The following is a 15742-nucleotide window of genomic DNA, read 5'->3' on the forward strand; positions in this document are numbered from 1 at the left end:
ACTGCAGCCCAAGCTGAGCTCAACTCAGCGCAGACTAGGAATTCAACTTGGGACTTTCCGATCCAAATACTTAGTGCTGCATCCTGCAAATACCAAAGAACATCTTTCCCCAGTATACCCTGCAATAACGAAAAAGATAAATTTCCAGTGAGTTTGGGTTTGCAGGCCAAGTTATGAGAAGCATAAAACTTAAATAAAACAGCCATTATCTTGAAGCTTTCTTATCAAGTAATTTGCTTATGGGTAACAAACAACCTTACAACAGATTTGTTATGCAAATATGCTATCAGTACCATTTACAAATTCACATTAAGACCCTTCTTTCCTTTTCCCTCCCAGGCACAGCCTTCATTGATTTTATGAGCCATTTTGTTTGAACAATGAGTGTTAAGGGCGAGCGATTGACTGGGAGGAGTTCTTGATCAAGTTCAAGCTGATAAAGTGGGAAGAATTCAAAGTTCAGTTGCATTGAACAGCTCAATTTAAAAACCTACTACATTTTTGACTGATGTCAACAGGGAACCAAAGACAGGTGAATGTTAACCAGAAGAGAACAGCATAAAGTTGTTTAACAAAAAACAAGGCTACTTGAAACACCTTTAAATGCAATAAAACATCCCAAAGTGAAAATAACCAGACACTGAACAGCAGTGGGAGAAGTGTTAGGAGGTGGTGAATTAAGACAAGATCAAAGACAGGTTTTAAGGAGACTTTAGAAAAAGGGGTAACAAGGAGTGATAAAATGTTGTTTTGGAACAAGTCTTTTTTAAAAAAAGTTTCCCAGATGACCTGGGTGGGTCCATTTCTCTCTTCCCACCCCCCGTCCCAATTCTCTCTCTTCTTCCTTGAAGTGGAGATGCCGGTGATGGACTGGGGTTGACAATTGTAAACAATTTTACAACACCAAGTTATAGTCCAGCAATTTTATTTTAAATTCACAAGCTTTCGGAGGCTTCCTCCTTCCTCAGGTGAACGTTGTTGGAAATGAAATCCTCGAGGAAGGAGGAAGCCTCCGAAAGCTTGTGAATTTAAAATAAAATTGCTGGACTATAACTTGGTGTTGTAAAATTGTTTACAATTCTTCCCTGAAGACATCAACTCCTTGCTGGAGTACAGTTGCACAGACAGCCTCTTCTGGCACCTTACCCAAGTAGCCATTATTCATGTGTGAGCCTTTAGAGTGACTGAATCAAATCTTATTCTCAGCCCACGTCCATACTCTCACTCCTACAAGGGGGCTGCTAACAGCAATCAGCTGTGGGCACCGTGGGCAATTTTGCCTTCCCTAACCCAGGGCTGGCACCAAGGCAGTGTCCTACTACCATGCCAGTTGAGCTCAGCTAACTCAGCAGGGACTGGGAATCAAACGTAGGATTTTCCTGGCTATGAGTCAACTACTCCTGGATAAACACACCGAGCCATCAGGGAACCATAGAAGCTTTGAATTTTAAAATTCTTTAATACTGGAAGTGGTGAGGAAAGGATAAAGAATTTAGCTTTGGAAAAAAAAGGAAAAGGAAGAGTTCAAGGTGACCCAAATGAAGTTGAAGATTGTAAAGAATCTTACAACACCAGGTTATAATCCAACTATAACCTGGTGTTGTAAGATTCTTTACATTTGTCAACCCCAGTCCATCACCGGCATCTCCACATCAAAGTTGAAGATTATGAGGGGAATTCACAAAGTTGATTGAGGCACAGGAGATAAAGCCAAAAACTAGGAGGTTAGGAGTAAGAAGTTGTGTAGAACCTATTAAAAGAAAAACATAATTGGTAATAGAGTAGGAAGGCCATTAAAAGCAGACAGTATAAAAGGGTTCAAAAAAGCAATTAGATGCATTTCTGTGGAGAAAAGGGATTGAGGAATAAGGTGAGAAAGTAGGTAGGTGGGATTGGTCCATCAAAAAAAAGGGGTAGCGATTTTCGTGTCCTTAAAAATTCTTGTTATAGAAAGTTAATGTATGTACTAAGAAGCAAGATAAAGCCGCACTTCTTTTCAGGAACAGATTCCAACTTTGCTACTTATGAAATGACTGTTCAGATTCTGTTTTCTCCCTTCTTCACATGAAGGAGTGACTGATGCTGGTGTACAGTCCCACATGTGCCATCTCAGCAAGGAATTCAGAAGATGATTAAGACATAACAGAAGGAAATAGTACTTGGACATGACTATTATCGAATATACAGTGAAGCGGGGGGGGGGGGGGGGGGGGCAAGAGATGACTATTTGATTCAAGTTTTCTATTTTTCCCTTGGCTTGGCACGATACCTGTTGCTGGTCAACTGTGACAACATTCCATACAGGCAATATGCAACATTCACACCGAGTGACTAAATATTATAACTGCTGAGAGTTGCAGAATAATCTACATTTCTAGAATAATTTGCCCCTTTTGTTAAAAGGCATGTTAAAATTTCAAAACCATTACTGTACTTGGAATATTCAAGCACTAATTGTGACACGTGGAACTTTATGAAGCTTTGATAAAGTACTTGCCCCCAACCCTACCAATAGACTGCTGGGATGAATGCTGGCTCCAACCTCAAACGTCTCAAAACAATTATTGCACAGTATGCATATTCCAGGTTCTGTAGAAGCCAACTAGGAATGCACAAAAAAAATGAAGTCAGCTCATAGGCAACATGTGCTCTCAGCAAACTTGGCTCCTCTGGTAACAGATTACATCATTCTTCTTTCCACCAAGGGGAGAGAATGACTTTGCTCCCCATCAACCTGCTTTCAGATGCATGAACGCGAGGGTCTCACTGCTTTTCTAGGCTGCATTGGACACAGGCCAATTAGAGTTTTCAAAAGTGGAACTGTTTATACCAATGCGTTCCTTGAAAAGTGGAGTGCTAATTCCACTTTAAATCTGATTCACGTCCCTTGGTAGTTTAGTTGAGATTATGCAATCTATAGCAACTCGAGTTTGACATTACAGATTTATTCCTCCTTCTCTGCAGTTGCCATGGGTTTTGTGGGATGCAAAAAAAAACAAATTTGGCATCTTCTACATGGTCAATTCTTCTTAATTATTGCAGCAAATTTAATTTCCCTTTGTTTGAGTGTAATTTATTCAAGATCTGCAAGAGATGGTGGTCAGGACCATCCACTGAAACAAGCAGCTCCAATACATCTATTTGGTTTTGAGACACCAAGATTGAAAGTTCCCTTCAATTTCAAATCTGCAGTCTTTCAGTAATCCTGATTTGAAGAGGAAATTGAAATGTCAAACAGGCTGTACATTCTAGATTCCAGTCACCTTTATGATAAGGGCAAAGTGGCCAAGGAGGAGGATTTCACTGGTACCATTTCAAAAAAGTCTCAAAGTGTGGGGGATGAAATATTCCAAGTGCTAGTTTTAATTAATAGCATTTGTTTGATATGCAGTTTTATGCATTTTCTGGCAGGTCCAGATATTTGCCAAGCTTCTACTGTGATGGCTACACAGTCATTTTAAAATATTTCACCCAGATTGTCAGGTTTTCTACTTATTTGATTATTGTACTTCAAAGAGCAAACAGAACTTTACATCTCTAGAGATAGCAAAAAGTCATCTTTAATCACAGTGCTGATAATCTTGTTCACTTATACTAGAGGCAGCTTAGAATTTGGGCATTTAGATTACATAAACTAGACTTGTATTCCCTGGAATACAGAAGGTGGTTAAGGGGTGATTTGATTGAGGTTTTTAGGATTTTGAAAGGAATTGATAGGGTTAAGAAATGTTTTCCCCACTGGGGTGGGGGAGTCTAGGACAAGGGGACATAACCTTAAAATCAGAGCCAGGCCATTCAGGAGAGAAGTTAGGAAACATTTCTTCACACAATGGGTGGTAGAAGTGTGGAACTCTCTCCCACAAGGAGCAGTAGATACTAGCTCAATTAATCATTTTAAATCTGAGATCGATAGATTTTTGCTAGCCAAGGGTATTACGTGATAGGGAGCCAAGGCGGGTGGATGGAGTTAGGATACAGATCAGCCATGATCTCATTGAATGGCAGAACAGGCTTGAGTAGGCCATTCAGTCCCTCCTGTTCCTAGTACGATATTGCTTATCCAGTAGGTACAGATTCAAACTGTATGATTAACCAAAAAAAGTGTCAGACCTCCCAGCATGCCGTACACACAATTATTTCATCATGCTATATATGTTTCAGTGCTGAATATTTAATGCAATACAACACTGGAATAAGCAATCAGTTATCTGAATTATTCACTTATCCAAACAGACAGGCTTCCTGAGCTCTTCAAGTGAACAGCATCGTGTTACAAGTTGGATGGGACCTTCTGGGGAAGCTTTACTGTTCATTTAAGCTTGCTTTTAATTTTACTAACTCTTGGGACATAATTGGACTGAAATGGATACCAAAAAACAAACATTTTTATTTAACAATTGTATAAAAAAGGTCAATAAAATATAGATCTTCTGTTTTGCACACAATTAATAAGTTGATATCAATAATGTTCCAAACATCTTACAGCAAAGATTATAGTCAAAGGGTGGCGGAGGTACATAGTTAACTTGGGAAATGTGGGCTGTTGGTTATGTAGGGGTGGAGGCAAGCTACAATTAACAGCAAACGTCCCAAGGCCTTGGTTGAAAGTTGTAAACAATTTTACAACACCAAGTTATAGTCCAGCAATTTTATTTTAAATTCACAAGCTTTCGGAGGCTTCCTCCTTCCTCAGGTAAATGTTTACAATTGTCAACCCCAGTCCATCACCGGCATCTCCACATCTTGGTTGAAAGTGACTATGGGCACAATTATCTCATCCTAGAGGCGGAACACTCAGAAATCCCACCCATATAGCTCCAGGCCAATGGCCCGTTCCTCTCCAGCTTTCCCACTGGGGATGGGGGAAAAGAGGGAGAATTTAAACAGAGCAGGATTCTGGCGGGAAGCTGCTGAGTCGAGTTAATTCCCCGCCCGCCACTGGCAGGAGACCACAGTGATTTTAACCACCGGGCCTCATTTAAATACTTGCAGAGGGCCCAACGAGGTTGCCGAAGATCAAGCGACTTTTGGCTGCCCACTTGCTTCCACACAAGTGGCAGTGATTCTGGGAAGGTCTTGCATATTCCAAACTGGATAGCCAGGTGGCGAAGGACAGAATACCAGAGCCTAGTCTTCAGTTGCTTCCAAGCCTTTATTCATGGAGCTCCACATTACACCCACACCACACACTAGATCAGCTCTCTTATAAATGGATGAGAGTTCCCAATTAATATGCACCACCTGAATACAATTAACACTAACTGCACTAATTGATATAAATCACCAATACAATTAATGTTGCAGGAGGGAAGGCTGTGACTTTCTTTGTGGGGGCCAAAGCAGCATTCCTGCTCCTCCTGGCCCCATAAAAAGGAAAGTTTGATTTACCTTTTGGGCCTCTTCATCCTTCTCGACAGTGGCAAACTTATTTTCACCTGGCCTGAAAGCCATGGTGGCTTCCCAGGTTAAAAAGCAATGGCAGGGGGAGGGCCTATTGATGGAACAACAAAGTTAACAAGTAGCTATACAACCAAGTCAGAAGCATGGAAACCCCTAAAATAAACAGAAAATGCTGGACAACACTCAGGAGGTCAGGCAGCATCTGTGGAGAGAGGAACCCCCTACATTTTGAAAATTGTATTTATTGTAAAAGTGGCTCCAACTCCCTGATCTGGGTTCACACCTGCCAAAAACAAAGTCCCAAGGAAATAAATTTTACAACACAAAAACAACTGGACTTTGGGGCGAGTGGTATAAAACACCAAAAACAAAAAAGGTACAAGCAGGAAAGATACTTTTCTTGAAAAATAAACAAGTTATTGTACTGAAAGAGTGGTTTACACACATGATGAATGAAACTTCTAAAACAGTGCTAGATTTCAAAGTGGAATCTTTATATTTTGTAATGTATTCAAAGTCTTTGTTTATACTCAGTATTCACAAACTATTTTTTGTATAAACAGTTAGCAAGTTATGAGGGGTTTTGATAGGGAGAAACTGTTTCCACTGGCAGGAGGGTCGGTAACCAGAGGACAGAGATTTAAGGTAATTGGCAAAAGAATCGGGGGGGGGGGGGGGGAGGAGGAGGAGAAAACAAACCAAAAAAAAGACATTTGTAAAAGGAAAAATTTGCAGGGCTGGGGCAAAGATCAGGGGAGTGGGACTAATTGGATAGCTCTTTCAAAGAGCCAGCACAGGCATGATGGGCCAAATGGCCTCCTTCTGTGCTGTATCATTCTAAGTCATGCATGGACTGGACCATTCAAACCTTCCAAAATGTGAGGAAAGTCCTGAACTGAAAACATATCAAAAAGGTTCTGCTTAAATACCCAAGCACTGTCGCTGAAATATTTTGTAAAGAAAAAAATGCAATTAAGTTTTTAAAAAGTTGAGATATTTGTTGGCCTTTGCTAGAAAAACACACCCTAAACAGGTGGATAATAAAAGATAACAAGCTGCTCCAAATGTGTATAATTAAGTGTTGTATGCAAGGGGGGGGGGGAAACCAATTCATTTATGGGCTTGCAGTTGGTGAGGAATATAAACTATTTATTTTCCAGGAATCAAACAGCATTCCAACTTCTTTCTGTGGAGATGTCCACCTCATTTTCATTCTCTTTCTCCCCCCCACCCCACATTAAGCTAAGTGACTAACCAGGATAAGCTGCTAGCAAATTGTCCTCCTTAAATGAGGGTGGGGATGGGAAAGAGCAAAGGCACGCCCTTCATTAAAGCAAAAACTACTAGATATTAACCTTTTAAACCCATATTAGTTCCCTCCTACCAAAAAATAATCTTGCATTTTGTAAAAGTCAGCGATCCTGCAAGAATACAGGAGCAGCTATTCTGGGTTCCACCTATCATTTTGTAGGCATTCCCAGTATTCAGCACTTCAAACTTAAATGAATTCAAGAGTCACAAGAACCCATAATCATACATGAGAGTGAGAATTCCAGACACTCTCAGCCTCTTTACAATTTTACAAGCTGGCTACTCGCAGGGATTCAAATGCATTTACTTTACTGCACTACTACCAATAGCAGTACTGTACACAAGGTCATGCTAGTGCCTCAGGAGGTGTCAGAGGCCCTCCCCAAGGAGCTGGTTTTCATGGGCAGCCATGTTTTCTGGCCCACAGCCAGCTAAGCAGCTCACCCAACCCTGTAGAGACCAGCAAACACACAGTTCACACACCTTCCCCCAGCCAAGAGGGAAAAGTGCCAGAAAGAATGACACAAACTGCAACTTTAACAACTACACCTCGTTCTTCCTGTTTGAGCTGCTGTGGAAATCGCAAAAAACAGGTTGGTTTCCACCTTACTAGGACCCTGAGGCACATTCCGAACACAGCTTCAAAACTATAGGGGTAAAGTTAGCACAAACAGAGAAGACATCAAGATTTCCAGTCGTTTCACCTCTGGTTGTGGGTTCACGACCCACCAGAACTTGAGCACATAATCCAGGCTAACACTTCAGTCAGACCACTTTTGCTAATCATGGAGCGGCACTGACAGAGGTCTGGCTGTTTGACCCATCTGTCATGAAACATACACATTAGCTGATCTCCTGTGGCATTGCTCAGATACGCTGATTTAGAAAAAAAGTGTCCAAAGTATGAATGGATAACTCAGCGACATACACTCATCTCAGGAAAACCCTGATGGCACAGCAGTGCAAATCAGATACAGAAAGAACTTACATTTATATAGTGCCTTTCATATCCTCAGGACATCCCAAAAAGTAATGAATTACCTTTGAATTGTAGTCACTGTTATGTAGGCACACATTTGCACACAGCAAGGTCCCACAAACAGCAAGTGACATTAATGACCAGATAATCTATTTTAGGTGTTGGTTGAGGGATAAATGCTGGCCAGGACACCAGGGAGAACTCCCCTGCTCTTCTTGCAGATGTGCAATGGGATCTTTTGCATCCATCTGAGCAGGTAGACAGGGCCTCTGTTTAAATGCTTCATCCAAAAGACAGCACCTCCAACAACGCAGCACTTCCTCATTATTGCACTGAGGTGTCAGTCTAGATCATGTACTCTAGTCTCAACAGAGCTTGAACCAACGACAGTCAGAGGTGAGTGTGTTACCACCACGATACCAGTGAAGGGGACAGTGATTCCCCAGTTGACAGTGCTGGAGTCCTAACAAAGATTTTTTTTCCTCTTTAAAAAAATAGTTGCAGGCGAGTTAATGTAATTAAACATTCTGGGACAACAAAGGAAGGTGGCAAGAACTGGTGATAGCATTTCAATGGTTTCCACCCATCCCAATCAGGTTTCGAAGTTAGACCTCATGACAACCCACGTGCCAAAAAACTTCACATGGTTCATTGTCTAAGCACAAACAATCCAAGAAAATTGTTCCTCTCACTTCCTGAGTAACAGCCAGTTCTGGAGGAATTTTTTTTTAAATGCACAACAGGTTCAAGGCAGTCTGGCGAAAGTCACTTTTAGCTGAAAAATTTTTTTCAGTCTTCTTTCAAAACAAAAAAAAACTGGTTTTGCTGCACTGTTACACAACTGGAAAATGAGAACAGCAGCTGTTGATGAACTTGAACGAAAGAAACTTTTCAACACTATGAAACAATCTTTGGCAGATCAGCAAATCAAACCTTAAGTGTGCAGTAACATAACTATGAGAACAGCTTGCTCGGCTACCTCACTATCCATTACTTAGACCATCTTGTTGCATTTTTTTTAAAAAACATAGCCACTTCCTCACTCATCCCTAAAAGATGGCAATTCATACTGTAGTTTCTCATCCCACTGCCTAGACAATGTGTGTCAGCAGGAAATTCAACTGTGTGTGGGGGGGGGGGGGGGGGGGGGGGGGAGGAAGAAAGGAACCAAAAAAGCACAGCTAAACCCAACTCTGTCCTCACCGGACAACCCCCATGAGCGTTACAGCAGGGATCAGTGGGAGAAAGCCAAGCCGATTTCCTCCTCCCCTCCTCTAGCCCAAAGAATGAACCAACTTTCATTTAGATCATACCTTATGCCCTCAGGACACCCGAGAACCTATGAATTATTTTTGAAGTGCAGTCACTTATGTTGGCAAATGTGCCAGTCAGTTTGCACACACTAAGATCCCACAAACAGTGAATGAATGATCGATCATAATGTGTTTGGTGGTGTTGGCACAGGGAGAAATATTTTGCTAGGACACCAGAACTCCCTTGGTCGCCATCATCTAGTGCCATGGGATCTTTTTCCATCTATCTGAACAGGTAGATAGGTCCAAGTTTAAACATATCAAAAGGATGGCAACTCCCAACAACGCAGCACTCCCTCAGTACGGCACGGAAGTGTCAGTCTAGATTAAGTGCTCAAGTCCTGGAGTAGGGCTTGAACTCATTGCAGCACAGAGGTCAGCTACACCATTAGTCATGTCAATAGAATTTAACAGATCACCCAAAAGAAAGTTGAAATTACATTTTGGCATCATTCACTCAAACATCTGGTACAATACCTCCTTAACCACACAATTCACTAAACTGACTCACCAGGAAAGGTGGAAGTGATTTCCAGTCAACAATATACATTTTAATTCAGGTCCACCAGATTTTTCCCTTCAGTATAAATCAAAGCACAATGTATTATTTTTAAACAGCAAGTGCTGATGACATTATTGGGGAAACCAGCTCGGAAGAGTTCCTGACCTCGATAAGTGTTTTGAAGCTGAATTTAGGACAGCTGAAAAGCTTTAGCTACTGGTGTTAATCCATTACACCATCAGATTCAGCAACTCCTCCAAGCCAGTCCATCTGCTGGGACCACTCTTTTTTTAAAAACCATTTTTTTAAAAAGTACAATTAATCAGGGTTCTTCACAAAAGTTCTTTTTTCCCCAATAAAGGGGGTAAATATAGTGACACCTCTAAGCTCCACTGTATCAGCTCTCAAGTTTTAAGAAACTATTTGGTTGTGGAAACAAAAGTCCATATTGTATCTCTTCTTAAAACAACTCATCTTCAAGTTATTTAGCAAACTTTTATATCCTACTGTGTTCTGTTCGTTATTCCAGGATATTAAGTCTATGCATTATTTTTTCCTACAATATTTGACTGAACATTAGAAGTTTCACAGAACAGACATAGCACAACACACTGGCACATAAAGGCAGGACATAGAATCTTAATCACATGTACAAAAAATTTGATCTTGGCTAGGACATCTGGAGAGCTGTTGAACAGTGACATCAAGCAATGACCAGCAAGTTGCATACCTCCCAGGGACCAAAGTAAAAACAGTATATGCACAGGTCATCCACAAGGAGTTGGAATCAAACTTACAAAATGGAAGGCACATTTAAAATCGTGGCAGATTTAACTCCTTTACTCTACATTTTGTTTCAAGAAGTCACCAGTCAAATACATTAGGTGCCAGTCAACTAACAGTACAAAGTAAAAGTAGCATCTTCTGAACTTGATCAAGACAATTGATTTCAGCTGCAAATATATAAAATGGATTATATCACATCCAAACATTTTAGTAAAACACATTTATTTCAGGGGCAGACCACAATTCACTTCTGTGCCTCACTACATATAGACAACTGTTATCTCAATCTAGCTCACCATTACTTAACAAGATTTGAGGATGGGTAAGTCACACAAGAGTTTGGGAAAGCAAATCTGATATTTAGAAGTACAGTAACTGTCAACATAAAGTACAATTTTAAAATTTAATTAACATTTCCACTGTCAATAAGTACAAAACAGAGAGAGTGAAAAGACATTTGTTTTGGATCTTCTCCCTTTAGTTTAGAATTTATCTACAAGTCGTTCCAAGTTGTTTTAAGTTAAAAATCCAAGAGCAAAAAATATAAAGCTGAAAGAAATCATTTAAAAGTCAACCTCCCAATCCATATCTGAATGGAAAATAACTCACCTTAGCAGGTGGATTCGTTTGCACAAATCTATAGAACTGGAGAGGAAAAGAAATGAGACAAACACATCAGTATATCAACTTAGAAACACCCAGACACAATTTTTATTTTTTTAAAAAATCACTCTGAATAGAGCAAAGTCCTTGAGAGACACACAAGAGTCTAATTTTCTTCTAACCACAAGCCCAGAGAGAGAGCGAGCGCGCGAGGACAGCTTGACCCTTCTCGGCTCCTCGCTCTGCCCAAAAAGTTTTCGAAAGGCAATTTTATCCACACCATGCATTTCTTTGCTAGAATTTTTCTCCTCACCTGTTGAGACGTTCTTCCTCTGACAGCTTTCCAAATGTCAACGAAAGTTTAACTCTTACAACGAAGAGAAAGCTTGCCCCGCACAGCCTTGCCAACGCACCTGCCTCTACTGACTACCCTGTTCCAATTTCCCAGACCGACGGGCTGCCTCGATTTTTTAAGCCACGCACCAGCAAATGACCTCAACACGTAAAATCTGAGTCTTCGTCATCCTGCGAGTCCTCCGAGCCTGCAGAGGGCGTTGTGCAGCAGTAGACCCGCTGGCATTTGTGCCCAGAGACCAATCGTCTCACCGATGCCTTCTCCTCTAACAACAATGCCATCTACAGGATTGGGAGACACGTATGTTCCAATATTTTCGTCAATGTGCCATCTGCTGGATTTCAGTAGCATTGTTTTTTTTATAGTGTTGCACTTTCAATACAAAATCATTGCATTGCTCCCCATTTTGAGGAGGGAAAGAGGCCTATGTCATAATAATGACATAGAACCTGCAGCACAGAAACGGTCATTCTGCCCAACTGGTCCATGCTCCACACGAGCCTTCTCTCGCCCCTCTTCATCTAACCCTATCAAGATAAACCGTCATTTAGAAAGGCATGGGTTAATCAAGGACAGTCAGCATGGATTTGTTGTGTCATGTCTAACTAACTTGATTGAATTTTTTGAGGAGGTAACAAGGAGGGTCGATGAGGGAAGCACGTTTGATGTCGTCTACATGGATTTTAGCAAGGCTTTTGACAAGGTCCCACATGGCAGACTGGTCAAAAATGTACAAGCCCATGGGATCCAAGGGAAAGTGGCAAGTTGGATCCAAAATTGGCTCAGTGGCAGGAAGCAAAGGGTCATGGTCAACAGATGTTTTTGTGACTGGAAGGCTGTTTCCAGTGGGGTTCTGTAGGGCTCAGTACTAGGTCCCTTGCTTTTTGTGGTATATATCAATGATTTGGATTTAAATGCAGGGGGCATGATTAAGAAGTTTGCAGATGATACAAAAATTGGCTGTGTGGTTGGTAGTGAGGAGGAAAGCTGTAGACTGCAGGAAGATATCAATGGACTGGTCAGGTGGGCAGAAAAGTGGCAAATGGAATTCAATCCGGAGAAATGTGAGGTAATACATTTGGGGAGGGCAAACAAGGCAAGGGAGTACACAATTGCTTGTGGGAGCTTGTAATTGCATGAGAGAGGGTGCAGAGGAGATTCATAAGGATGTTGCCAGGACTGGAGAATTTTAGCTATGAGAAAAGATTGGATAGGCTGGGGTTGTTCTCTTTGGAACAGAGGAGGCTGAAGGGTGATTTAATTGAGGTGTACAAAATTATGAGGATCCTAGATAGAGTGGATAGGAAGGACCTATTTCCCTTAGCAGAGAGGTCAATAACCAGGGGGCATAGATTTAAAGTCATTGGTAGAAGGATTAGACGGGAGCTGAGGAGAAATTTTTTTCACCCAGAGGGTGGTAGGGGTCTGGAACTCACTGACTGAAAGGGTGGTAGAGGCAGAAACCCTCAACTCATTTAAAAAGTACCTGGATGTGCACCTGAAGTAACCTACAGGGCTACGGACCAAGTGCTGGAAAGTGGGATTAGGCTGGATGGCTCATTTTCAGCCGGTGGGGACACAGTGGGCTGAATGGCCTTCCTTCTACGCCGTAAATTTTCTATGATTCTATGATAACCTTCTATTCCTTTCTCCCTCATGTGTTTAAATAGCTTCCCCCTAATGCTGTCACCTGCTTACAAGGTGATTACTCTTTCAGGACACAATTTACAGTTCCATAGTGCTCAACACGCACTGATAGATGTCTCACAATACTTTACCGAGAAAGGGATAGTGAGTGGGCACTGAGCTGGAGGGAGGAAAAGAGACAGAAAATCATGCGGGGGGGGGGGGGGGGGGACAACAGCCTTGTCAAAGGGTTTCTGGCATTGGGAGGTAGCAAGGCAGAGATGGTGAGGGAGGAGGTACTAGAGGTTGGGGGCAAGGTGGCTAATGGAGCAGCTGCCAATGGCGGAACAGATATCGGGGAACAAAAAGTAGGCCAGTGTCAGAGGACCAGAGGGTGCTCACAGGGCTATCTGACTGGAAAAGATCACAGAGTTAGGGAGGGGTGAGATCATGGCAGGATTTCAACATGAGAACAAAAATCTCTGGGAACCCAGTGGAGTTTGACAAGGACAGGGGTGATGGAGCTTCAGGTCTGAGTACATGTGACAACAGAGACTACAGCATTCTGGATAACTAGAGAGATTTCCATTTTGTCAGTCTGGGCTGGATTTGAACCCAAGTCCCAGAGATAAATGGGCAATGTATAACCTACTTTACCACCCAGCACTCAAGAGAATTTGCTCGCAATGTAGATATAAACGCCTCCAACTGCCATTATGAATTTAAGAGGAGCCATGAGAAGAAGAATAGGGAATTCTCCGGGTGTCTTGGCCAACATTCCTCCGTTATGCAAAACCACCAAAACAGATTAACTGGTCATTCATTCATTTGCTGTTTGTGGGAGCTTGTTGTGCACAAATTGGCTGCTGTGTTTGCCTACAAAACAACAGTAATTGCACTTCAAACGTAATTCATTGGCTGTGAAGTGCTTTGAGACGTCCCGAGGATGTGAAAGGTGCTATATCAATGCAATTTCATTCTTTCTTAAAGAAGAGTCACTCCAAACACTCCTTGGAATGTATGTTGCATCTTTCTAGCAGCTTGTTGAGAATATTTTTAGTTTCACAAATTCAAAAAGTTCCATTTTTCCCCTATAAAACCACTGTATTAAAATTGTTTAAAGGAGAAGGTAAGTGTAGGATGAGGCACTTTCAATGTAAAATATTGTCCATTCCCATTCCAATACAGTTGCGCAAATGAATTTGCTGTCCTTGTCCTCGTCCAATACCTACACAAGCTAGATAATGATCCGACTTGACAATCCTAATCCCTGGGCTCCCTAATCCAGGGACATTGAGGCCCATTGAAACACCCCCCAAATTACCGAAAAAATTAACAAGCCTCAAGAAAGATGAGATTAGGAAGAATTTACTTTCCCAATGAGGTGTTGATATGTTCATAAATGTGCACATAGCTGGGATCAGCTAACTTAGCACAGGCCAGGGATTGAACCTGGGACTTTTTAGGTTGTATGAGCCAGATACTTACTGTCTGAACCAACTGAGCCTAAAGTGGATATTTTTAATTATTCTTAGTTACATACTTTTTTTTGTAGCACAGATTATTCAGGCAGGTTCCAGACATCACATAGTTACAGGTTTCAGTATTTTTAATTCTGCCATATCGCTAATTTAAATGGTTCTGGTTTTAGGGCTCCTTCAGTCAATGTGCTGTGAAACCTCAAGTGATGTCAGTGGGTGCATAATTTAAGCATCTGTGATATGACCAAAACACATGATACATCATTACATGAGTGGTGACAGAAAGGTAGAACTGTGTTGTGTTTTTCAGTGAGATGCTGAGTTATTCACTGCCTTTGTAGATATGATGTGGAGATGCCGGTGATGGACTGGGGTTGACAATTGTAAACAATTTTACAACACCAAGTTATAATCCAACGATTTTATTTGAAATTTACAAGCTTTCGGAGGCTTCCTCCTTCCTCAGGTAAATGTCAGGAACTCCTCGAAGCCTACGCATTTATAAATCACAGAACAATACATGGTGATTACAGACAGTCTTTGCAACTGCCCGTTGCCAAGGCAATCACCGTGTTCAGACAGAGAGGTGTTACCTACAGAACCCCCGAATATACATTCAACAAAAAAAAACAAACAGGAAAAAAAAACAGAAAGAGGCAGAAACATCCGTAAGGCAGAGAAAGCCAGCAAATGACCCGTTATATTAAAAACAGATAGCTTTTGTTCGCTGGTGGGCTCACGTGTAGCATGACATGAACCCAAGATCCCGGTTGAGGCCGTCCTCATGGGTGCGGAACTTGGCTATCAATTTCTGCTCGACAATTTTGCGTTGTCGTGTGTCTTGAAGGCCGCCTTGGAGTATGCTTACCCGAAGGTCGGTGGCTGAATGTCCCTGACTGCTGAAGTGTTCCCCGACTGGGAGGGAACCCTTCTGCCTGGCGATTGTTGCGCGGTGTCCGTTCATCCGTTGTCGCAGCGTCTGCATGGTCTCGCCAATGTACCATGCTCTGGGGCATCCTTTCCTGCAACGTATGAGGTAGACAACGTTGGCCGAGTCACAGGAGTATGAACCATGTACCTGGTGGGTGGTGTCCTCTCGTGTGATGGTGGTATCTGTGTCGATGATCTGGCATGTCTTGCAGAGGTTACCGTGGCAGGGTTGTGTGGTGTCGTGGACGGGTTGTGTGGTGTTGTGTCGTGCCCTGCCACGGTAACCTCTGCAAGACATGCCAGATCATCGACACAGATACCACCATCACACGAGAGGACACCACCCACCAGGTGCATGGTTCATACTCCTGTAGATATGACAGTGATAGATCTCCATTCCTGGCTCTCATCTCCATTCCTGGCTCTCCTTTACACCTATTTGTGAAATGCCTTGGG

General features: G+C 42.0%; 1 protein-coding gene across 3 annotated transcripts in view; it reads right to left on the reverse strand.

Annotated features, from left to right (window-relative positions):
- The window catches only part of LOC137307176 (LIM domain and actin-binding protein 1-like), a 115809-nt gene extending 104455 nt beyond the window's left edge, over positions 1-11354 (reverse strand). For 2 of the 3 annotated variants that reach the window (XM_067976539.1, XM_067976536.1), the window contains exons 1-2: positions 11208-11353; positions 10901-10936 (exon numbers count right to left, since the gene is read on the reverse strand). The gene's annotated coding sequence lies outside the window, so the exon portion shown is untranslated. Of the gene's footprint in view, positions 1-10900; positions 10937-11207 lie in introns of all 3 variants that reach the window. The other variant, XM_067976538.1, reaches the window with a different exon arrangement.
- Positions 11355-15742: the final 4388 nt, after the last annotated feature.

This window comes from Heptranchias perlo, chromosome X (assembly GCF_035084215.1).
Source record: "Heptranchias perlo isolate sHepPer1 chromosome X, sHepPer1.hap1, whole genome shotgun sequence".
Classification (NCBI taxonomy): Eukaryota; Metazoa; Chordata; class Chondrichthyes; order Hexanchiformes; family Hexanchidae; genus Heptranchias; species Heptranchias perlo.